We start from the raw sequence: 26,259 nt of genomic DNA, 5'->3' as shown, positions 1-26,259 counted from the left end.
GGGGCAGTGGAGAGCGGACAGCGGGCGGGGGGAGCGGGGGCGGAAGAGCAGCTTGTTCCCCGCCAACTTTGTGACGTCACGGGGGTCAGACAATCCCTTCCATTGGGCGCAGGCCGCCTATTGGGTCCCCGCTCCCGCTCACGTGACCCACCCTATTAGCGGTGAGGGCGAGCTACTGTAGCCAGGGTTGCAAGGCGCTGACTATGTTGGCAGCTAGCCTGAGAAGCAGGAAGCCTCTGGGCTGGTCCCAGTACTTCTGCACGTGGGCCCCTGGGAACCAGCTACTCCCCCGCTAGGCTGGCTTCCGCGAATCCCTGGCACCTCGGCGGGAAACGCGTGGCTTGCAAGGCCGGTCTGATGGTCTTGCCTACCATAGTCGGTATGTGCAGACTACTTAGGGTAGAATTTGGGAGCGACTCTCAGCCCAACGGGAAACTAAACTCCTTACCGTTCACCCCGGCATGTGATGTTAGGCATGACAGAGAATCTCGAAGTATCATGCTTCGTTCAGTCACCATCAAGTTGCAGATTTTAAGAGTGTTAACCGGATAATGGATGCTCCTCCTGTTCCAGAAAGGAAACTGGTCTAAAGAGCAGCGAAAGAAAGTTTGCTGAAGGAATTGTTTCTCTTGTACAGTGTATGGTGATGTTCTCTGAAGGACTTTGAAATCGGTATTGTCTCCTTTGTCCTGGTTACAAGGAAAAGAGTGCAGCCTTGCACTGGATTTAGGGTCAGAGAAACCCGTCAGTCATTCCCAGTGAGATACATTGCTCCTCTATGAGATTCAGTTTCCACATCTGTGAGATGAGGTTAGGTTTAGGGTGGCATGGACACGGGATGCGACTAAACAGAAGACCGCAGGGCTCTGCCCTTACCCCCATCCACACATACCCCTTTTTTGTGGGATAGGGGCTTCTAAAAGCTTCTTATCTCCATTCACATAGATCGCATCTTTACACAGCAGTGGCTTCTAAAAGCTTCCTTGGAGATGATATCCTTGGGTATCCTTGGCTTCCTTGGGTAGATCATTGCACTTACCCTGCTTAGTGTTAATGAATTGACCTTAATGTATTACATATCTGTTTACTAGTTTATAAAGTGTAAAAAGTGATGTGAACTAGATATAGAAGCTGTCATATTAACACTATTGTGGAGTTTTATTACTCCTGAATTACCTGATTTTTATATAATTAAAGGGAAAACTTGTATACCCAAACTGGTTATTCATAACTCCTAGATCTTTCAAGCTGCCTCTATTTCACTTCACCCCCTAGATTTTGCTTCTTTAATAAGCTTCTCATAAATTGCAAGTGCCCTTAATTCACTTTCTAATAAATATCTCATTTGTGTATCTGGTTTTCTCTTGTCTCATTGAGGCAGCATAGGATGGTATAGCATAGGTAGCGTAGCTGGAGTCAGGCTGCCTGGGTTGCAGTCTGCTCTGCAGCTTACTGTATGGTCTCTGGCAACCTCTGCTGTGCTGGAGTTCTCTCTATAAGGTAGGAATAAAAAAAGTAATACCTCACAGGGCTTATTGAATGACATACATGCACATAAACTCATTTTACAAGTGTTATATAACTATTAGTTATTATTATATATATGTCAAGTTATTGTTTTATATTATGGGGTTCCTAAGTGCAATATGTTCTATAGTTAGAGCTAATGTTATTAATAGAACAGAGAATCTTAGAACCTTAGGATTAGTTTAATTTACCTGAGTAAAATTAGTTTAAACCTTAGTTTAATTTACCTGAGTGTCACTACCTCTTAGCTCCTCCTTTGCAGTCATGGAGACCAGTTAACTGAAGCTAAAAAGAGTTTCTGCCTTGAGAACCCAGAAAAGTTTATGATTTCTGTTATCTTCTACCCACCAACATTTTCTTAGTAGTTGTGAATACAGTAATAAGACTTCAGAATTCATAAATCCATTGCAAATTACTTTAGTAGCATATACCTGTATAACACACTGACAGTGCCCTCAGCCAGAGCCGCCTTTCTTTTTTTTCTTGTTTTGGTGGTATTGGGTTTTGAATTCTGGGCCTCAACTTACCAGGCAAGCATTCTACCAATTGAGCCACACCCTCAGCAGTTTTTGATTTATTTTTCAGATAGGGTCTTGTGCTTTTGCTTGGACTGGCCTCGGACCACAGTACTCCTACCTCTACCTCCTAAGTAGCTGAGATTACATGCTTGAGCACTTACCTCAGAGGACTTTTTAAATCCCCTTTCAAATTGTTTTCAGGTCTGCACAGGACATGCTAGCTTATTTCACTATAACCGATACTTTGGTTTTATCCTAGAAAAGCATGGATTTCCCCATCTTACTCTTCTCACTTCTGAATGATCTGGCTTTTTCTGAAATTAATACCCATTCTCAAAAAACTGGTATTTGCCACCATAAATATAATCAAAAGAATTTGTCATCAAGATTGAATCCCAAGGTATTTCTGGAATCAGGATAGTTTCCCAAAGTGATGACTTTGAAATAATCTCATTTTAGAGGTGTAAGTTCTGTTCTCTAGTTGCACAGTTGCAAGATTGAGTGACATGCATGTTATAAATAAAGTGCCAGTCCCAACTGCTGGCACACTGGGGAAGGTTCTTTAGTTTCCCAACCTTGACTCCCCTCTGGCCTGGCCTTGTTCCTGTTTCTAGATGGAGCTCCAGTTCACTTACTTTAGGAGTGCAATTATCACATAGGCATGTGACCAGGGGCAGGACAGGACCTTGGGTTTTTTGCTGTGCTCTCACAGACTGTTTTAGCCACCAGAACACCTGTTGATACCTCAACATTAGAAGGTGTTGCAAAGTGACACTGAAGCAACCCAGGGTTGTTATAGAGAAGGAACAGGCACTTCAAAAGTAGTATGGTAGAGAGAAAGCATCATTCAGAAATATCTTTTTGTCTACACAATGCTTTCTGTGATGCCAGAAATGCAAAGGCAGTTCTCGAATGTGACCCTTAACATTTAATTGTTCTCTTGCCCTACAAAAAACCCTAGAAATGAACATTTGCTTGACCAGATTGACTTGATGTTCTTGTGAGCAGATGAAAAGACCCTTAGGGATATTGGAGGTTAGCTTTTAACAACAGAGATGGTCCCTCAGCAGTGCCAGCCAGGAAGCTTCAGATAGACTGGCATATGGATCTGAGATGCTGTCAACGTGATGGCTGCTGACTTACGGTGTGACTTTTGCCAAAATCAGTAATCAGAAGAAAGAGAGGCTGGTTCTCCACACTTCCCATTTCCTTACAGGTCTTGGCTAGGAAATCAGCGAGTTATTAGTAATTAGGTGATGGGTACATGGTTTCTTACTATGTCAGTGTTGAGTTGCTTCTTTGAAATTAAGTAACTTGGAGTTATGCAATGAGATTGACAAATCATCTATTTGAAAGAAACAAGAACATGTGTTGTGGCTCAGACCAGAGGCTGTTCTAGGACATTGTCTGTCTTATTTTATATTTGAAAGAAATATGTATGTATCAGATTCCAAGAGTCAATACAATTATCAAGGGGAAAAATAAGTAAAGGTTCTCTTGCAAAACTAAGGACAGAAGTCTTCCAGCTAGTGGCAGGAAGTTTCTGTGTATTCATCGAATATGCAGAGAATAGGAAAAATAGTTAACTGCTCAGGTGCTTTTAGCAAGAGGACTAGATGTCTGTGGACCTGAGACTGACACATGCAGATGCTTTTTGCCTCCAATGGTGTTACACCACAATAAACCTATCAAAACTGGAAAATATATTGAATATATCTAATCTACTGAATATCATAGTTTAGCAACACACTATCCTGTGGAGTATCATTTGTTTCCCCTCATGATCATGAGGCTGACTGGGAGCTGTGGCTCACTGCCACTGCCCAACACCAAGAGTATTATATCCCATATTGCTAGGCCAGGAAAACATCAAAATTTGAACTATGGTTTCTAATGAATGTGTTATCATTTTCACACCATAATAAGTGGAACCATTGGAAGTGAGGAACTATTGATAATTCAAAAATCCCTGGTAGGGAATTTTCAGTTGCTAAGGATGACATGCATGGGTGAGAGAGGAGGAATGAAGGGTAGCTTGATATTACTGCCTGATCATCAAACCATCTAACAAAATTAATTTTTCATTCAGTGTGATTCTGTAGATTGATTCCCCAAATACAGTATGAGGTAGAGGGAGAGCTTAAGGGAGCTGAGACTTTGGGGCATGTCAGGATTGGGGTATATTTACAATACATGCCAAGTCATGGGTACCTCTAAGGCAGGTCCTGTCAATTCATAGAATTCAGCAGGAGTCCCCGTGCTGTGACCTCAAAACTCAATAGCTATAGTTCTGTGCTTAACTACTACAGTGTGAATGGCTCAAGGGCAAGGACCATGTCTCTCTTACCTACCAGTAAGTAGGTATGTAGTGAGATGTATCAGATAGTGAGTGCTTCCTTTATCTTAGTGCAATATCTTAGTAGGAGGTAGATATTAGTCTTATATCTATTACATCGGAGAGGAAAGTCTCTATGAGTAATTTGCTCTAGTATCATGTAAGTAGGAAGTGATGGAGTCATTTTCCTAGAGCTTTCACTCTAAGGCACTATACATGTATATACGTTGTTTAGGCCACCACCCCCACACCCGCTTCTAGGCAGAACCTTTTCTGCCCTCTTGTTCTGCAGTTTTGTTGAAGAGAAAACATAAGGGATAATAAGAAAGACAGTGTTTTTGTTAGTTTGAGGTAAAGATAGCTGTACAGAGAAATTCCTAGCGTTGCTTCCATGCACATGTGTATTGCAGTCCACGTTGGTTCATCTCTACCAGACCTCTTCACTACTTCCTAGTCCCTTTCCCATAGTGGCCTCTGCCAGTTTAAGATTACTTTATTCTCTCTATGGTGAGCACATCAACCACATTCAAGTTTTAGGTTTCCTTCCCTTTCCCTATTCCTCCTGTACACGTTCTTCACTTAGTGTGTGACCCATGTCCAATAATATTACTGCATTTGTTTCAAGTCTATAATCTGCATATGAGGGAGAACATGCGGTTTTTGGACTTCTGAGCCTGGCTAACTTCTTAAGATGATGTTTCGAGTTCCATCTATTTACTTGCAAATGACAAAATTTCATTCTTCTTTGTGCCTGAGTAAAATTCCATTGTACATAAATACCACATTTTCTTAATCCATTCATCAGTATTGGGGCATCTTGGCTGTTTCCATAGCTTGGCTTTTGTGAATAGTGCTGCAATAAACATGGGTATGCAGGTGCCTCTGAAGTAACCTGAGTCACATTCCTTTGGGTATATCCCTAGGAGTGGTGTTGCTGGATCATATGGAAGATCTATGTTTAGGTTTTTTAAATTTCTTTTATTCATATGTGCATACAATGTTTGGGTCATTATGTTTAGTTTTTTAAGAAACCTCCATATTGTTTTCCAAAGTGGTTGTACTAGCTTACATTCCCACCAGCAGTGTATGAGAGTTCCTTTTTCCCCTGTATCCTCACCAACATTTGTTGGTGGTGGTGTTCTTGATGATAGCTATCCTAACAGGAGTGAGGTGGAATTTTAGTGTGGTTTTTATTTGCATTTCCTTTATGGCCAGGGATGGTGAGCATTTTTTCATGTGTTTTTTTGGCCATTTGGACTCCTTCCTTTGAAAAAATTCTGTTTAGTGTAGTTGCCCACTTCTTTATTGGTTCATTTATTTTGGGGGAGTTTAGTTTTTTGAGCTCCCTGCATATTCTTGTTATCAGTACTTTGTCTGATGTATAGCTAGCAAAGATTTTTCCCCCACTCTGGGTGGTCTGTTTAGTTTAGAGACCATTTTTTTCTTGTGCAGAAGCTTTTTAATTTCATGTAGTCCCATTTGTCCATCTTTTCTCTTAGTTGCTGGGCTCCTGGAGTTCTGCTGAGGAAGTCCTTGCCTATTCCTATTGCTTCCAGAGTATCCCTGCTCTTTCCTGTACTAACTGCAAGGTTTTGGGTCTGATATTAAGGTCCTTAATCCCCTTTGGTGAACTCATCTTAAATGAACAAAAAAGTGTCTTATTGCAATGGGTAAAAGCTTTGAGACTATTTCATAAATGAATGAACGTGTTACCTTGTATTCCATTTGTTAGGTTTTCTAAAAGGGTTGTGTCAGATTTAGGATTTAACTATAGCTTTGTGGGAAGTATAGAAAGTTCCATATTTTCATTATGGATTTGAGATCAAACTGTATCCTTATAATTGCAGGATTTCCACCAGTGCTTGGATAACCAGGGATGGATTTTGTATAGCTAAGTGTATCACTACTGAACAGCCACTCTTGTCAGTGCACTGCAGAGTTTGGTTATGGTTTTTTAGAATAACCAAATGTGGCTCTATAAAAGCATATTTTCCTTGGAAAGTACAAACTGTAAATATTTTAGATGAATCTGCATCCTACTGATAAAACTGTAGTTGATTGGTATGAAATGAACAATTTGATTTTCTCAAAACAAACATTAGTGTTCAGTTTAAAATGTTACTTTTGTTTTTTCAGCAGTACTAACAGGTGAGAGAAAAGCTTAAGGAATGCAAGAAGACAGTGAATTAAAAAGGAAGGCCAAAAACAGCTGTTGAGTTCTGTGTCTGGTTTCTGCTAAGAACAATGGGCTCTGGGACTCCAATCAGAATTTTTTTGTCCAATTACTTGGATATAACATCTACATTGTAATTTTTATCCCTTCTTAAAGTATCTTGGTTTTGTAAGATGAGTATGAGTTGGCATCACAGAGACCTGAATTCAGATCCTAGCTCCACATCTCACTAGCTGAATAATCTTTTAAAATTTACCCAATAGCTTTGACTTCTGCTTTTTAAAAAATCTTAAGATGTGTTGTTAGGGCTAGGGATAACATGACTGAAAATGTCAAATGGTGGCTGACAAATAACAGCTCATGTTAGCTCTAAAGTTAGTTCACCATTGCTGCTATAACATTACTATAAATTGTATGGCTTGCAGCAACATGCATTTTAGCTTTTGGTACTGCTCAGAAGCCTCACAGGGTCCTCACTGGGTTGCAGCCAAGGCGTCAGCAGGGCTTTTTACATCCTGGAGGCGTTAGGGGATAATACGTTTTCCTTGCAGCTTTATTGCTTCTTCTCTCATGTCTGCCTTCTCCATTCTACATCTAGTAGAGTAGCATCTTCTAATCACCCTATAGTTCTGACTTTTCTTTACCCTTCTTCCCTACCCCCGCCCCGGTGTTATATAGAAGAACATGTTTTTTGGTTCCAATTGCCTCCAAAATGTTCACTGAATTTTTTGTTAGTGCATATTAATTGTATGAAGCATTTTTATTGTAATAGTTTCATACATGCTATATAGTGTACTTTGAGAAATTCACCCCCATTACTCTTTCTTATCTCCTCCCTCACCTTCTTTTTTTTTTTTTTTTTACAATTTCAATAGGTTTCATTATTCTGTTTTCATATATATAAAGTACTTCGACCATATTTATCTTCCACCATCACCCTCCCATTTTATCCTCACCTCTCCTTCTGGTCCCCCACCCAGAAGTCCCCCTTTTACATTCCTGTCATTTTTTTTAAGTCTTGATTCCACACATGAGAGAAAACTTGCCATATTTGTCTTTCTGTGTCTGGCTTATTTAGCTTAACATGAAATCTCCAGTTCCGTCCATTTTCTGCAAATGACAAATATTTTTCTTTATGGCTAAATAATACTGCACACACACACACACACACACACACAGTAGTTTCTTATCCATTCATCAGGTGATGGGCACCTAGGCTGATTCCATATTTTGGCTATTTAAATAGTGCTGCTATAAATATGTGTGTGCAGGTATCTCTATGTATACTGACTTGCATTCCTTTGGATATATGCTCAGGAGTGGTAAGGCTGGATCATATTCTATTTTTAGTTTTTTGAGGAACCTCCATACTGACTTTCAAAGTGGCTGTGTTAATTTACAATTTTCACCAACACTGTATAAGGGTTCCCTTTACCACTGAATCCTTACCAGCATTTGTGTGTTTTCTTGATGATTGCCATTCTGACTGGGGTGAGATGGAATCGCAGCATTGTTTTGATTTGCATTTCTTTATGGTTAAGGATGCTGAACATTTCTTCATATGTTTATTGTCTATTTGTACTTCTTCTTTGAGAACTGTCTGTTCAATTCATTTCTCCATTTATTTGTTCTTTTGGTGTTTTAAATTTTTGAGCTCTTTATATATTCTGGATATTAATCCTTTGATGAACAGCTGGCAAGGATTTTCTCTTATTTTGTAGGTTGTCTTTTCATTCTGGTAGCTGTTTCCTTTGATGTGTCATCTTCCTTCCTTTTTAATGGACCCTTGTGATTACATTGGGGCTGCTGTGATAACCCAGCATAATTAAGATTAGCTGATTAGCAACCTTAGTTCCATGTGTACCCATAATTCTCCTTTGTTATGTAATGCCATATAGCCATAGGTTCTGGTAATTGTGGTGTGGACATCATTTACTTAATACTCATATACTTATTAAAGGAAAATAGGAATAATAAAAATATCTTTACCCTTAAGAAACCTACTATTAGGTGGAAAGCATAAATATAATAAGCTAAAATAATTAACTGCCAATATAAGGCAGAATGCAATAAGTCTTAGCATGATCAATTCACATTTGTACCACATGCTTTTGGGAGAGAGATCACTTAGATGGTATGTGAAAGAAAAAAGGAATCACTGAAAATTGTGATTGTCTATAGGCAACAATGTATTGAGGGTACCCCTTCTGTACCCCAAAGGTAGATGGGTAACAGGTTGCATTCAGATAAGAACAAAAGAAGTGATAGTCTCCTTCCATTTTGCTTTAGTGAATCCCTTCCAGCTTTAAAAGGTATACAAAATCTGCAGTATAGCCACAGGAGGACTGCAGGAGCAGCAGGTCAGAAAATCTAGAATCAGAATATATGAGAAGTTTAGGGATATTCGTGGCATGGTTTTCAAATACGACAACAGTCCTATGAAAAATTAGATTTATCTTTGAGAACTCTGAAGAAACTAGAATAAATGTGGGGCAGTTATATTCGGTGTGGTAAGTTAATGTGGTTATAGTTACCTGAAAATGGAATTAGCTGTTCCTTTAGACAGTGATTTTCCTGTTGCTGGAGGTATTCACATAGAATCTAGACAACAAATGACAAAAAAAAAAGTGCTGACAACTGTTGTTCATGTGTTGAACATTGTTCTTACATGTGACCATTTGCCTGCCAGTCTTCTGCATCAGCTGTGGTCTCTTTCTGGACTGAACCTGTCAGTGCCTAGTAAATGCTGGCTGGGTACATCCATGATGCATAGATGAGGTTGATAACTGGACAGCATAACTCCAGCTCTGAGACTTAATTAATGATCTGAGCTAGAATCTGAACGAGGTTTAGCGAATGGGATTGAGGTCCAGAAAAGAAGTGGCAATGGTGCTTAACTGTGAGGTGGGAATTACAGTGCAGAAAGGTCCAGAGAAGAGCAGGGGCAAGTCTGAGTGGAGGAGCTGTGTTGAGTGAAAAGCAGAAGGTAGAGTTGGGGCATAAGGCTGGATCTTGATTCTCAGAGGTGTTTGATTTTAAGGGTATTGAATTTCCTCCTCCTGAAGTCAGGACCCATATTGGCACTTGACTGAATCATAAAGAAAGAAGAGAAAAAGTGCTCTGACAATGATAGGCACCAGGGCTCTTGGGAAAAGCTGATGGCTGTTGTCTACAGGAGTGAAGAGTTCAAATGCAGAGCTAAGCAATACAAGTGAGGCTGTAAAGAAGGGAAGAGATGTTACAAAAAAAAAGTCAGGAGTTGGTAGCAACATAAATAAGAAAGGGTGAAAGAGGCCCAAAGCTTTGCTCGTGGGTGGCCATGAGGATGGACATTTATGTCCACTGAGTTTCTCCTTTATTGAGATTAGAGTAATATGAAAAAAATATTCAGAATATCCAGGGTTTTCCAAAGCTATTTCCATTAAGTTTATAGCAGAAGATGGGCCATTTTTATTATTTATGAACATGGAAAGTATTAGTCTGTGAAGGGAAACATTTTTTTTGGCAGTGAGCCATAGCACTGGCACAGCCTCACACTGAGCATGTAGGAGTCATAGTAGGGACTGTTGTATGAGAGCTAGTATGGGCCCACATAAAATGAGAAACTACTCAATTCATGACAGCTAGTATGGGCCCACATGAACTGAGGAACTACGTATCATCTCATCTCATTAAACTACCAATAGGTGTAAAACATCAGTTTGTGCTGCTCACAATATCTGCTTTAGAGCAGCACCCTAGGAAAATTCCCATCCATTTTAGTGCTGAGGATAACTGTCCTGAAGTAATTGGATTTTCTTTTTTAAGTTTCTGAACTCTGAACTGAATAAATAAATACCTGTATCTTTGTATGTACAAAGGGGTAGAGGAGGAGGTAGGAACAGTTGCTCAAAGTTTCAGAGCCAGTTATGTCCCAGCTATAAAATATGTGTAATATATTATTTTCTATTTCTGTTTTATATACCCCTACCCTTGTTTTTCTGTCCCTCCCTTCTGTTTTAATTTATGCTGCTATTAATTTATGTATACATTAATAACATCCCTATATGTTATTAACATCCCTGAAAATGCTCATAAATTTATTCTGAAACAAAGAAGAGTAAGTGTATATATATATATATATATATATTTTTTTTTTTTATATTAGTCCCCACTTTATAGATGAAGAAGCAGTGGCCCAATCTATCTAACTTGCCCAAGATCACAGTGGGTATATTATCTATTGCTGGATAACAAATCACCCCCTAAATTAGCTCAACAAATGTTTATGTCACTCAATTTCTGAGTTCGGATTCTGGGAGCAACTAGGTCAGTTCTGTCTCAGGATCCTGTGAGGTTGCAGTCAAGCTGTCAGCCAGGACTGCAGTCATCTGAAGGTACAACTTAAGTTAGAGAGTATGCTGGGAGCTCACTCCTTGGCTGTTGGTAGAACATTTCTATTCCTTGTCTCCTGGGCCTCTCTGTAGGGCTGCTCATAGAGTAAACAGAGTAAGTGATCTGAGAAAAAGAGAGACCCAGACGGAAGCTCCATTGTGGACATAGAATCGTTGAAGTGACATACAATCAATTCTGAGGAATTCTATTGGTCACACAAACTACCTCTGGTAAATTTTTGGAAGGAATTTCACTAGGGTATGAATTCTAGCAAAAAGGACCCATTGGGGGTCTTCTTGGAGGTTACCAGTCACAGTGAGTAAATAGTGGAGCTGAGCCTGCACAATGTTGCCTTTCTTTATAGAAGCATTGGATTCCAGCATGCTTAGGTTTGGCACCCAAGGCTGTTTTGATTCCTTTCATCTTGAAGACTAGGGCAACGAGCATCAGCAAGTGTGATACTCTGTGTTTCCAGTCTTCTAATCCTGCTTACATTTGATAGTGGTGTTACAATTTCATGCAGAAAGCTTTGTGTAGCTTCACAAATCCAAATTTGAACTTTAAACCAACACTAAGCAATTGAAGTTTTGACTATCTCTCAGGAGTTCAAATAATAGCTAACATAACTATGTATACTTACATTCTCTGAATTTGGTAGTATAACAAACAATTGATTATAGTTTTACTTTATTGTTCTTTTTAAGTTTATGGGAAACACAGAAAGGATAAAAGTTTTTGTTGATTCTACCCCCATAAGGGAGAAATTGTCAATGTTATGAGAAAACCCATAAAGATATTTTTATGGAACATAATTTTACTGCATTGTTGAACTGTAGCCAGATTTTGTCAGGGAAACAAATTAGAAAATGTGTTCCTGGTTTCAGGGAACTTGTGGGCTCAGTATTCAGTGTTCAGCCCAGAAATCCATGACTCACTAATAAATGATGTGGATAAATGAACACAGAGGATCTCATGTGCTGCTGATTATCACCTTTTCTTTTCATTATTTTTACTCTAGTTTGCATCTGGACTTTCCATTTTAATTTGAAACATGTATAAGTTAATGTGACTTATACATGTACAATTTGGCATTTAAATATTCTTATAACTTTCTTTACATCTCTAGGACTTCTAGGACCTGTTATCATATGCCAGTTTACAAAGACATGATCAGTTTTGTCTAGAGAAAGAAACTGTACATTTGACTAACTTATGTGCTGATATATTTGGTAAATACTCTTAGAATGCTTTCTGTGTTCTAGGGTTTGTGCTGTGTTCTGCAAACGGCAAAAAGAGTAAGACACAATATTTATGCTTTTAAAAACTTGTGGTGGAACTGCCAGATGAATATTAATAGGAATAATTATGGACTGTTTCTGTTTGGTAGTGGGAAGGAGAGATAACCGGAAAGATTGTCTTCAAGACTAGTCCTCTCCAAATGCGGGTCCTACAATAATAATAGAGTTTCCACTGACTTGTAGTAGAATGGAAAGGGACAGTGATTTAAAAAAACAATAATAAGCTAAATTTCATAAGCTAACTTTATGACTTAAAAATTATTTAGCCTGAAATTTTTACTTGTATTTGTTTTCTGTTGTGTTTCTCTAATAGCAAAATGAACCTTGGCAATCTTCATTTTTCGGAAAGGAGATTCTTTCAAATCCAAAAGATTAGGAGCCTTGTTATGGATGGTTACATGTGAGCTGGGGTTGAAGGGCACATACTTCTTCAGAAATGAGCTCTGGCTACTGACCTGCCAGCCACTTGACCACATCTGTGTTAGTGGGAAATTAATTTTCAAGAAAGGAACATATATATGCTTCCCTTTTTACAACTGGTTTTGAATGCTTTTCTTGTATGTGTTTTGGAGGAGTATTAGGATAGGTGAGAAGCAAGAGAGAAAACCTGTATCCCCAGTGGTGGAGAATGTGAACCGCATGTGGAAAGTGCTGTTGCCAGCCTGGGAGCTGGTTTGGAAAGGATTTTCCACTCTCCTACAATCTTACAGAGTTTAGATAAAATTAGGCTTGGAGAATGTAAGCATTCCACTTCCTTCTATGTGTTAGGTTAAGAAAAAGAACCTTATATATAGAGCTTCCCCCACCCCTAATTTTTCACGAGGGGAAGGAAGAGTGCACCATTGGATCTGTGTGTCTAAGCAAGTGAGCAGTAATGGAATCGTTAACTCTGCCATGCTGAAGGCAGCGTGGACCCAGCATCCTCATTTAACTTACCTACCGTAGCAAAGTTTTTGATCCATTTGCATGTGGATCCCTCTCTGAAATTGAACTATATTCGTAATTGTAGGGAATGTGTTATCTTTGAAGAAGGATTCAAGGTGAACCATAAAGACTATAAAGAGACATTATTAAAAGGATGTTAAGAGTATAAGGATCCCTTTATCTGTACTCTGGGGGTGGTGACCTTAAAGGAACTTATCTACCTTGAGTTCCTCCCAACATATGCACTTTCAGAATCGTTTAAAGATTTCCTTGAAAACTTGCCAGGCAACGACTGTAAATAAGAGGCTTCATCTCCATCATTCACTTGGATACAATCCCTGTGGAAGTGCAAACAAGAGAGCTCTGAGGTCAGACATTCTTCATTCAAATCCATGTTCATCTTACTGTCAAGTCACAGCCCTACCAAGCCTATCCCACTCTGTACAGTGGGGGTAATAGTCCTTCCTTTATAAGGCTCTGGTAAACAGAAGTAATATGCATGCACTAAGCCCAAACTGTTCTCTTCTTACAATTTAATTTGTATTACTGCTGTTTCCTTCTGTAAGTTTCCTCTTTCCTGTGCCCTCTCTCTTCTGTTTATGGTCTCTGGTCTTTTGAGTCTGGTGGTCTTGATTCATGTGGATTAGTTGGTTCTTTCAAGTTCGTTGAAACTAAAGGATCTGTACATGAACAAAGTGTGCTAATGTTTACATGGCAGGTCATTTACTTTGGTTAATTGTCATATATTTAAGCAAATTTACCAAAATTATATATCAGGATTTCTAGACAAAATCATGTAAAGAAATAATGTTAGGTACTTATGTGAGTTACACACTCTATTAATAATCCTCAGACTTCCCTTTCCCAGTGACCTTTCATAGCCCAACAATGGAAATATTAGAAGGAAGTGAACTCACCACTGATGATGGGTGAGTCTTTCCTGGTTCCTGCTTTGCAAAAAGAAAATAAAGGTATGTAGCCTCAAAGGGTGCAGTCATAACCTGATCTGCCACACAGGGGTGTGTCTTGAAGTCTGGCTGCTCTGAAATGACCAGCTGAACTGTTGGAGGTTGAGAGAAACTAAGGAGGCACTTTTTATTCCCTTTCATACACTCCAGAGAAGCATATTTTATAACTAAATTAAAAGGAGGTGAGGAGTCATGAGGTTACATTTCTCCTTTGGAAAGTCCGGGGGAAAGTTGAGGTGACCTAACTTAGAAGAGCATTATTTTCAGCCATTAATTCATTCAATCTGTAACTATGGGACACCTGATGTGTGCCAGACATTAGTCTGGACACTGGAGATAAAACGAATGATGGCCCTTTTCTCATGGAACTTGCAGCCTAGTGGGGAAAACAATACAGAAAGAATTCCACAGGAATCCCACAGTGAGCCAGCCCTCTGGTGCAGTGGAGATGCCCTGAGGGTGAGCTTGGTGTCTTACACACCCTGACACCATGTTTAAAATGCACTCAGAGACTTCAGTGTGTGTTTGTAGTGTTGTCACCCTGATAACCAAAGCAGTAGCTTCCAGTTAGAGCAGAGAGTATATTTGACCTCTCAGAAATGATTGTCATGGCTGTGGAGATCTATTTTTGTCCTGCTTTCTCAAGTTCATGTTCTTTGTGGTAGTCAGCAATGAAAATACCACCCTGCTGCAAAGTAATAGAATAAGCTCTTTGCTGTCCTTGATACTCTAGCTTTGACACACTGAGAAGCAAACTTTGATTTACCTAATGTCATTTTGTGCTTTAAGCATTGGGATGACCTACCTAGGACTATGCTTTTTAATATATTTAACTTTCAGTATGCCTTCTTAAGCTTCAGTGCAAATTTTAGTAAGGGTTAGCAAGCTTAGATGAGACCAAAACCTGGATAATATTGCATGTGCTGGTCAAGCCATAAGAGTGACCTTCAGATTTCTGTAGGCTGCTTGTTTTTAAATGAGAAGGGTTAGTTTTAACCTTAACCCCATCTTTACCCTTATTTTTTTTTAAAGTAGTAAACAAAGCATGGCTTGTTATGTGTTGGCATTTCAGCTATGGAACGATACATCAAGTCAACATTTGTTTTTAACTTTGGATTACTGTATTAAGTGGTTAAGAACAAGTGTTCTCTCAGATTACTTCCCCCACATATATTATTCATTAACTATAGCTGGGAAAAAAGATATGTTTACAATGAGAAGCTCTAACAGTGACGCTGACATCATTAATAATGGTGATTATTGACTGACATGTTCTTCCTGGTGAGATGCAGTGGGAAAACAGTATGAATTTCTTAACAAACAATGTCAGAATCTACTCCGAGGAGACAAGCAGACAAACTCAGACAGCGGGATTTTAAGTTGTATAGGGCAGCTGGTTTGGACCCTTCAAAAATGCCAGTGTTAGCTGGATGTGGTGGTGTACTTCTGTAATCCCAGCACTTGGGAATAGAAGCAGGAGGATTGTGGGTTCCAAGGCCAGTCTGGGCCACTTTGTGAGACCTTTCTGAAACCAAACCAAACAAAAAAGTCAATGTTGTGAAAGAAAAGAAAAAAGATAAAAATAAGGTGAAGGGAATGCTCCAAATTAAAAGAGAGTAAAGAGAGATGATGGCTGGATGATTGGTGCTGGAGCCAAAAAGGAAGAAAAGAGAAGTTGAAGACAAGGGAAGAAACTGTCTACAAAGGGCAATTAGGGAACAAATGGAGAAATTTGAATATAATCATTTTATTCATCATTGTATTGGCATTAAATTCTGATTGTTACAGAGAATGGATGCCTTTGTTCTTTGGAGATACCTGCTGAAATATGCTAGATGTGAAATGCCATGATGTTTGAAACCTTTGAATGATTTGAGAAAAAAGAAAACATATGGAGAGAAAGATGAGGAAACTAATCAGGGCAAGATATTAGTTGGTGAATCAACATGAAGGAAATAAGTATGCTTACTGAATTATCCTTTCAACTTACTTGTAAGTCTCAATTATTTAAAAATGGTGGAAGGAGACAGGAAAAGTCTATTTAAAGTAAGTTATTATAGAAGTCCAGAATAAAAACAAAAGATGTGAGAAATATACACAGAGAAAACCTACATGTAAGCCTCAGAGGAATAATGCCCAGGACAATAGTCAGTACTCTGGAAAGAGAGTCACAAAGTATGTTCTCCTGTCACCAGCTGTGTGACTGGGGGCTGGTTGCCTAAACTCCCTGTATTTATTTTTTCAGGCTGCCTACCAATGTGACAAACTGGGTAGCTTAAAACAACAGAAATTTATTGGCTTACAGTTCTGGAGGCCAGAAGTCCAAAATCAGGTGTGAAATGGCCATGGTCCCTCTGCAGCCTGTAGGGGTGGATAGTCTTGTGTCTTCCTAGCTTCTGGTGGTTGCCAGTCATCCTTGGCCCTGCTTGGCTTGCAGCTGCAATACATCAGTCTCTACGTACTTACATGGTTCCTCCCTCCTGAGTTCCCTCTTCCCTCTGAGTCTGAGCTTCTGTGTACCCACCTGTTCTTAGATCATACATTACTCGGCTTTTGGCAACTAAGCAGCTTAAGAGAGACTTGGGGAGGAGGTTTTAGGTCATTATAAAACAGATAAGCAATGTGGCCTTTGGAAAGCATCATTCATGTAAATTTCTAGTAGAGTGGGCTATTTTATTTTGTTGGGCACAGTCATCCTCCTTGTCCTCATTTTTATTTGTCTGAAAAATTGTTGGTCAAAATGTTTTCTAAGCTGAATTCCCATCCTGCTGCCCCATAAAATTACATAAGATGGGATGTTAACATTTGAAAAAAAAAATCCACAAATGATTTCACATGTTGGACAGACTGCCAGCTGGAGCAGATTAACAAGAAAAATCAAGACTCCTCTTTCTGTCTCTGTCCTTCAGGCTAAAAAAAGGCAAGATAAGAGAGGACATTGTGTAATGGATAAGGGCAGCTGTACTTTCAAACAGTCCTGGGCTTCTCCTGCTGGGCCAGCTCTGGGTATCTGGAGGGGGAGAGCTTTTGAGGCCCTGGGGAACTTGCAAGTGGAAGGGGTGGTGCACAAACAGAGGTGAGAATCTTTCCGATGTCCCAATGCTTCAAAGAGAAAACTGTGTCAAAGCCAGGGAAGGACAGGGGGAAAGGACATTTTCCCAGAAGCCCAGGCCCACAGTTCCTAATTTGACATGTTATATACAAAGATGCCTCAGGCCCCTCCTGTATTTCCCTGCCTTGTGACCTCAGGTAGGAAACCAGGTATATAACTCAGGACAGGGTGGTATCCCATTTGGGCAAGTCTCTGACTTGGGAACAGTAAGCAAAAACAACAGCAAAATGGAATCATATCCAAAATTAAGTAGTGCCATTTCCCCTGACTTTCAGAAATTATTTAGATGTGCAATTTGTAATTTAATAATGTCCTTATGAAAGTCTGTTCTATCACTTGCCAATACTAGGTAAAAATACTTCACAGTGTGTCATTATTATTCTGGTCTTTCCTTGCCATTCCTTCAGCAGTGGGAGTTATGGGTTTGTCAGCATTTCCATTATTGCCTCTTATTTGCAAGGCATCTTAGTCACTGAAAATTGCATTGTACTGGATGGAGGCCTAGAGGTAATTTCCTTTAGTGTTATAGCGGCTACATTCTTTTATGGTTGTATGTGACTTTGCAAGTGATTTCAATATCTTTTTATTAAAAATTAATTCAGAATATACATCTCAAGTCTTTCTTTAGTGCATATAGCTCTAATTCAAGATTTGGAGAGAACTCATGTGAGGTAAATGCACGCATCTCAAGAAAGGGGCTGCCACAGGGGTTTCAGAACACAGTATAGCCAGGAAACAGTGACATGGGTGCATGTGGTAACCAGTAGTATCTCATTATGGTCACACGTTGTGTATCACTGGGTTTACAATATAAAAGTGAGGAGAAGAGAAGACATGGTCTTCATATGTTAATTTACATTATATGTATTACATTTGTTGTGGACATTGGAATCTTTTCATCAAATCATAGAATTTCAGTAATTGAAAGAGTCGTTAACATTTTATCTCATCATTCAAATATGGATGCTTATTTCATCTATCCCCAATCTCTTTAGATTCCTATTCTATCAGTTACACACTTCTTCTCCTGTCTTCCAACAGTGTGTTATCTGTTGTTACATAACAAATCAACACAAAATACAGTGGCTTAAAATAGCAGTCATGATTCTGGGTATTGGCAGTTTGCACTGACCTCAGCTTGATGGTTCTTCAGGTCATACTTGGGTTCACTCATGTGACTACAGACCACTGGTGGGTCAGTCTGAAGCTGGGTTGATCAAAAAGGCCCCACTTGCACATCTAACAGTGGCTAACAGTGCACCATCTAACAGGCTTTTCACCAGCTATAGGTTCCAGAAGCAGCAAAAGAGGGCAACTCTCAATGCTTGCACTCTTCTCAAGCCTCGTTGTCACATTTGCTAATGTATCAGTGGCCAAAGCAAGTCACATGGCAAAGTTCACATGCAAGGAGATAAAGAGGTAAGACTCCATCTCTTGGTGGAAGGAGTGACAACATAAATTGAAGTATGCATCCAATTTTTTGTTTAATTTTTTTGAGACATGGTCTTGCTATATATCCCAAGCTAGCCTCAAATTTGTGATCCTCCTGCTTCAGCTTCCTGAATACGGGGATTAGAGGTGTATACTACTACATCATTTTTTTTTTCTTAATTCAGGAACTTGGCTTCTACCCAAATTGCTTCAGCTGTAATCTCCCTAGTATTCGGTCTTGCCTAAGAAGAAGGAAAAGGGGGACAGTTACGGACCTGTGTACATGAAAGACCAGAAAACCTTAGGGAAGTGGGAATTCATCCTAAGGAAAGAAAAAAAAAGTCACCAGATTGTCCAAGGATATTGAGTCAATGGTAAGTGATGTGGTTATCTTAGTACAGCCCTTGTCTGTCCCACAGAGAGACCAACCCCACCCCATGATCTGTCCCCAGGACTGGAGAAGAGGCTGCATTACAAAGAATGGGTTCAGCAGAGTTTCTAGGGAAGACAGAGAGCATCCCTCACTCGGATGTCCTCAAGAGCTCAGAAGAGGCAGTGTAGCTGAGTGGGGGCACAGGCTAATGCTGAGCCTACTTCTGAACAAGAGGTGGCATGGGAGAGAAACTGGGCCTGTGGCAGGCATCAGACCTTTGAAGGAATGACTGAAGGAACTCCCAGCCTCAGCAGATCAAGGTGGGAAAGGATTCATTCTCAAGTGTACACCAGACACCTCCTAAGGCCTCCCAGAATAGAGTGGAAGAAATTGGGAGAAATGTTTTAATAGTGACCACTATCTTAATCCTGTTTCTAGCTTCTGGCTATTAAGGTTTAATGAGCAGAGATGATTATTTTTCCCTATGGATGATCCTGCTTTTTAACTTGTCTCCAGGATAAAACATCAATTGCAGATTTGTTTTGATATGTCTTAACCTCCTACATAAATTCTCTTTTTTTATTGTCCTCATCTCCTGTATATTTTATTTACCATAGCAAAAGACACTGCTTTCTCTTATTGGATAGTAAGTTCCACTGGGCTTAAATTACTTTCCCTAGCATCAGAAAGCAGGATGTGGACCACCACACAAAAAGAAGGATTAGCCAAACATTTGAACCAAAAGTCAGGGGAAAATTGAAAAGTAAAGGATAGTCAGAGGAGACCCTGTTGGCTGACACCAGCCAGTTAGCCCCTTTCCTCCTTACCTCTGCCTGGTTTACCCTTTATTGCTGAGGGTAAAGTTCCCTCTAAAGGCTGAGAAATTAGTCTTTATCATTCTAAATCAATCCTAGAGATTCCATGGGCTTGTGATGTGATTTAATAAAAATGAAATCTCAGAGATCTGTGAGGCTTCTGGGAAAAGGCTCCTTGTTCTCAGAAAAGGATTGATTGCAGAGACATCTGCCTTTGGGCTGGCTTTATGAAGAGGTGACCCTGGGCTCATGGCCTCTTATATCTGGTAAAGCCAGCTTTCTGAGGATGTCACAGTAAAAAGAAGCAAACAACTTGGATCCTGGATGGCATCATGGAACTACAAACTGAGCTCACTGTTACATGCCCTAAGTATTGTTTAAGTCATTTGAGTCAGGGTTTCTTTTGCAGCCAGATACAGTCCTAAGAGATGAACTAGTTAAAGTTTGTTTACTTTTTAATAAAAAAAAAATGACTTAAAACACTTCATTCTGAGCACAACGCGGTATTACACACCTGTAATCCAGCAGTTGGGAGGCTGAGGTGGAAGGATGAAGAGTTCAAGGCCAGCCTAATCTACACAGTGAGACCCTGTCTCAAAAACAAAAAGAAAAACAAACAAAAGAATAAAACAAAACATGGGCTGATGATGTAACTCAGTGATAGTGCACTTGCCCAGCTGCCCAAGGCCCTGGGTTTGAGCCCTAGCACTGCAAAAGAAAAAAAAAATTATGTTCAAAATTATTTTTAAACACTTCTTTTTGCAGTTTTGTCAAATCAATTCAGTTTGTAAGCAACAGAAAAAAATATTAAACACAGATTACCTTGGAACGTTTTTATAGACTCTAACTAGGTTCTGTTGTGGCGTAATTATGCACAATTAATTGCGTGTCTTGAGGACTCCCTGAGGTGTCCCACACGCTGTGGGATGATGAGCACATTGTAGTCTGCATTCGTTAGGCTGGATGATTCTGTTGCAGCCTAAACTCACTGAAAGGAGGTCCCAAGTAAAGACCATTTGTGTTGGATTCCCTTTATTTTTTTTCTAGTTTTGAGGTGGGCTTAAGAAGACAGCTTGCAGGTCCATGTTCATGGTATACCACAAACTGTAAAATAGACAAAATGCAGAATGTGCTAGCAGAGGAGTAGTTCTGTTGCAAATGAGGTAAGTCATAAAAACGAGCAGGAGCAAGAGCCAAGAGGCTTGAAACAGGTGTGACTATCTTGGAGCCACTGCTTGGATTTCTTAGAAGAAAGCAATGTAAAAATGGAGAGCTGTGTTAGATTAAAGGGAAAGCCAAAGTCATTAGGGGGGCTTGTGTCCTACTTTCAGTTTCAAGCTCTGAAAGGAGCCCCCCTCCCTAAGGGAGGCTGCAGGTGAGCAAAAATGGCAATGTGGCCATTTTTTCAGATAGACAAAGGGCCTGCACATGGCACACAGGAGTCCAGAGATTGATATAATGCCCTTTGGGTCTTCCTTCCTAAAACTTTCTCCTCTCCTGTGCAGCCCCCACATACATGCTGCCATTTCAAGTAACTCAAGTCTTGACCTGCCCCTTAGGTGGCTCCCTTCTGACTTGAGAGTAAAGTCCAAGCTCCCCAGCATGGCACTCTAGACTCCTTATGGTCTAGACTCTCCCTTACTGATGTGTGCTCATGTGGTAGTCCTTTGCACTTCAGCCCCAGTGCCTTTCCCCAGGCTAGACTCACCACCTAGGATGTCTTTTCCTCCCATTTCTACCTGTGTTCCTTTTTCTAAAACCTGTCTTAATAAGGCTACATATTGTTTCTTACATGGTCTCCTTAATTGCCACCTTGGTCCCCCATCAGAATCACTCTTTCTCTCAGTGTGTCCTACAGAACCAGGGAGTAAGACATAGCCTAGCTTCTTTTGTGTTTAGCTCAGTGATGATGGAAAAACAATGTGCTGTGGAGTCTTGTCATCTGGGAGTATCACGCCAAGTCCCTGGCTGCCTATTTGAATGCCTTTATCCCACTATTCTGTAGTTGCCTGTTTACCTACCTGCTTCTCCATTTGTGCCCCACCTTCAGGCCCCTATCTGATTATCACAGTTTGATCAGCCTGTAGCAAAGTTCACGGCTCTGGAAGCGCCTGTAACTATTTCCCCAAAGAAGAAATAGTTTCTTTTCTTATAAATGGTGTGACCCTGGGAAAGTTGCATAACTCATCTGTGACTTTATCTCCTCACTTACTATAAATTGGGGTAATAATACCTTGTCAAAGTTATTGAGACAACATATATTTTTTAAATGACTGGGGGACTGGGGACACAGATATGAAGGAAGATCCATGTCACATGAGTGGTGAGGAGCAAGTCACATAATAATAATAATAGTAATAATAGCTAGAACTTTTTCAATTGCTGTCACCTGCTAAGTGTTTATACAATTACCTCATTAACTTCTTCCAACTCTTTGAGAAAAGGATTATTATATCTATCATACAAATAACAAAATTGAGACTCAGGAAGTCAAGTATCAGCCCAGATGGCAGGGCTTGGAATGAGAGCAAATCTTTGAGGCTATGCATTGGCATTTCAGCATCCATCTCAGGAGAAAACTGGTAGCTGCTCTCCTGGTCTCAGCTGTCCTCATTTAACACCGATTCTTAATAACCTGAAAGAAAGCAAGTGCAGAGGGTACTCTAAAGATCAGAAGAGGAAAACAAAGCAGACATCCAAAGAGGCCAGCACAGAGCAGGAGAGAGGATATGGGATTCGTTTTGGGTAGGAATAAGCCATGCTAGCCACGGGGAGCTAATCCATAGAAAAGTGAGAAGAGAAGGAAAGAGGAGAGCTGGAGGTTAAAAAGCAGCTAGGCGGGTGATGGACAGTAACCAAGATGCTGCTCTGTAATGTGACGAGGCAATGGCAGCCAAGGCTATTCTGGGCAGCACTTGCTGGACCTGTTGATGTGCAGAGAGCTCTTGCCCTCTTCTTCCTGGTCAACAGACATGAGGCCTCCAAAGAGGCACAGTGTGCATATGTGTGTTAGTGGTGTACACACATGCATACATATACAGTTTGATATAAAGCACCATGAAACATTCATTAATTTTTTTGTGGTACTTTGGATTGAACTCAGGTCCATGAATCTTTTCTAACTTTCTTTCTCTCCAAGTTATTTATATACTTCCTAATGTTTGCAAGACAAATTGTGGGTATATTGCATTTTTGGAGTATGGGGTAAAAATCAGAGTATATAGGGAGTCAGTGAATAAGAAACTGAAAAAAGTAGTATTTGGTCACACTGAGGAGCTAATACCAAGTTGCAGATCTCTTTTTAAGTTCAAAGCTCTGCTCTTTCCTGTCCGTCTAGAGGCAGTGTTGCTTAAAGCTGGGAGTCTGGCTTTATATATAGCTCCCCCTTTTACTTCCTACATAAACGTAAATTATTCTCCCATATCTGAGTCTTATCTCCTCAACCGTGAACTGGAAACAGTAATAACTACTCATGGGTTGCAGAGAAGATGCTCCTGGCAGCAGTGAGTGGAGGTCATTATTACCTTTCAGTCTGTCTGAGGTTGAATAGGATTGCATTACAGTTTGTCATAGGCTTTTTTATTCAGGTGCCTTTGAATTATGATTAATCAAATAACTGCAGATTGGCAGATTAAAACCTGTAGTGTGAAAAGCCAGTTTGAGGCCAGTCTTCTAGAGCTGAAATAAACAAGCCCCTATCTTCAGGAAGCTGGATAAATGGGTTCAGAGATGTACCAGGTTTTAGAGCCATATTTCTAGGCACCTCAGGGGCACTTTTAGGCCCGGTGCCATCAGGAGAGTCCTCACAAACAGGTACCATGGCAGGTGAAGCTCATTAGAGATTCTGCCAGTTCCAAATCTCACCTCTCACCCTGCCTCCCAAGATAGCACTATTCACATACGATGTAGCTCCCTCCCCCAGCATACAATCCATGGCTGTAGCCATGCCCATGGCAAAGAAGGAGGAAATTAATTGAGAGCCCCTGGGCTACAAAGTCTCAGGAATGCATGGCAGAAAAGCCACAAGGGGATCCTTCTTTCCAAACAAACATCAGAATGAGGAATGATGTGTGCCATTATTGTCTATCTGCAGAACTGACTAAGCAAAATTACAAGTAAGCCAAGAATCATCTTTCTCCTGACTTGTGAACCTGATCCTATTCTTGTAGCATTTCACTTAGTCAATTAATAAAATGCTTACATGCTCTGTTTTTCCTTTATAAAAAGCAGATAAATGTCTCCATAAAATATTCTGAAAGACTGCCTTTGAATTGAGTGTGACCCTTTATAAGTGACTCTTGTGCACATTGGAATGTATAGAGTTTAACAACTCCTTTAAAAGTGATTCTTGATATGGATTAAAATGGAGCCTCTTGACAGAGAATAAGAGTGGACTATCCCCTCCCCTTACCCCTGTTTTTATCCAGCAGGCCTGCTTGAGAAGCTGCCCTTCTGCACCCTTCCTTGAAAGCTGTAAGCAGTCTGTCTGATGGAGAAGCCAAAATGTTTTGTCACTTTCCAAAGTGGCCTGTGGAGAAGGCAAAGTTGCTGCTGCTCAGACACAGTGTGTTGGGAAGTGATAGGATCTCCACACAGCCCATAATCAGGGCATTTTTGGTGTATCGCAGAACCTAGTAAGTTTTGTGACCCAGGCAAGTCACACATCCTCTCTGAAAATCAGCTTTCCTTTTTGGCAATGGAAATATTCATCCTTACCTACTTTACAATTGTTATGTCTGACAAAGGGCTATGCGGAGGCTACTAGTCACACAGATTCAAGGGTAATTATTATGCCGTTATGGCTCCCTGTCCTTCAATGAAGCTAATCTGGAGAATTTTATTTCCTCAGGTGAAAACTTTGTTTCCAAGTTAGGATTGTTGAATTCCAACAAGGGCTATGGGACAAAGCCACCTACTTCTTTCTCCCACTCAAAATGAAACAGCATCTCTTGGAGATAAGTCTGAATTTTATCTGTGTACCTACTAGTAACAAAAGACATTTCTAGACAGTATGTCCTTGAGTTTGGAAATGATTGTCCAAAGATGTCTTTTTCTCTGTACAGTTCTGCAGTTGTTCTGCACCCCCATGATGCCTTCACTGTGGAGTTCTGTTCTCCTTGCAGAATGACAGACCCAAGACTTGGCTATGGTTCAAGATTATTTCAGGAGAGATACAGGGGCCCGCAGAGATTGACTTGAGAGGACTTCACTATATGAGGCAGTTTATTCACAGGATCAAAAATAATAAAGTTAGAAAATTGTCTGGGGCAAACTCATTGTGTGCAAATGAAAAAAATTATAGCTCAAACTAAGGTAAGTATGCAAAATAGGTTAACTAATGGGTTAAGAAGTTACTTGTGTGAAACTAAGCTTTTATGATTTTGAGACCAATTCTCTTCCCCTTATGTTGTTGTTAATACTAGTAACATCCACATTCCCCAAGAACAGCTACTGTTTATTAACTGATGATTGTGTGTCCAACATTGTGCTAAGCTATTTACATATACTCATTCAACTCCTGCATAAGTATCTGGCCAGGCAGACACTCCCACTTAACAAGGAGAAAAATGAAGCTTAGAAAATGCTTCCCAGAGTGATAGACAACAAGAAGGGGTGTGTGTGTGTGGTGGCTGTCGCTGTTGTTTATATACAGAATCGTGTCTATATTCAAAAAAATTTAGAGATGAAAAATCATTCTACCCCAACTATCAAAGGGTCCAAGAAAACATATTCTGAATTGAACTGCCCCACAAAACTCCAGCCTGCCTCTCAATTGACAGGGGTTAACTGGATTGAGGATGTGAGACTTCAACACCTTCTGCATACCACACTTTCAGAATTCAGATATGAGATGAGTCATAAGAGATATCTGCAGCTTTCAGCCTGGAAGAAATTCTCATTTCTCCAATTGCTCAGCAGTAAAATGTTGAGACCCAACTTCATTTATGTGGTAATAATGTTAAAAGCACTTTTCAGTCTTCATTCTAAAGACCCTGTGCTCAGACCTTTCTCCTCTTGCTTAATGGGAGTTAGGATGAAAAATTCACTAGGCCTAGATCGTCAGCTGCCAAAATAAATATGCTTGCTCTTTAATCACATCATGTTTTGCCAATCTTCATTAAAAACATAAATCTTCTATAAAGTCTTTCCACACTCTGTATAAGTTATACAGCATGAATTTTAAAACCTTGAACATGGATTTAATTACAATTCAAAAGATCAGAGAACATTTTTAAAGAAGTTCTATCATCCCTAAAATATTAACTTTACATTAAACAGTGCCATGAACAAATGTCCCCCAAAACACCAGAATAAGTTCCTAAAATTTCCCCAGTACAGAGTAAGAGATGACTGCAGTCTCTGAAATCAGCCAAAGTGTCATTTAACAGGACATTTAAGGAGGAGCCTGAG

General features: G+C 40.0%; 2 long non-coding RNA genes across 4 annotated transcripts in view; both read left to right on the top strand.

Moving 5' to 3' along the window:
• Window positions 1-26,259, top strand: part of LOC141421688 (uncharacterized) — a 154,314-nt gene that overhangs the window by 95,401 nt on the left and 32,654 nt on the right. The window lies entirely within an intron of this gene.
• On the top strand, window positions 1-26,259 carry LOC141421689 (uncharacterized). Of its 2 annotated transcripts, XR_012446360.1 has the most exons (4): window positions 1-379; window positions 18,846-19,034; window positions 24,279-24,482; window positions 24,698-26,259. It is a non-coding gene; the product is annotated as an uncharacterized lncRNA (long non-coding RNA). The 2 variants fall into 2 exon arrangements; XR_012446359.1 differs by having other exon boundaries at window positions 24,279-26,259.

This window comes from Castor canadensis, chromosome 3 (assembly GCF_047511655.1).
Source record: "Castor canadensis chromosome 3, mCasCan1.hap1v2, whole genome shotgun sequence".
NCBI lineage: Eukaryota > Metazoa > Chordata > Mammalia > Rodentia > Castoridae > Castor > Castor canadensis.
Note: the sequence above shows the minus strand (reverse complement) of the source record. Positions and strands in the feature narration are given on the sequence as shown.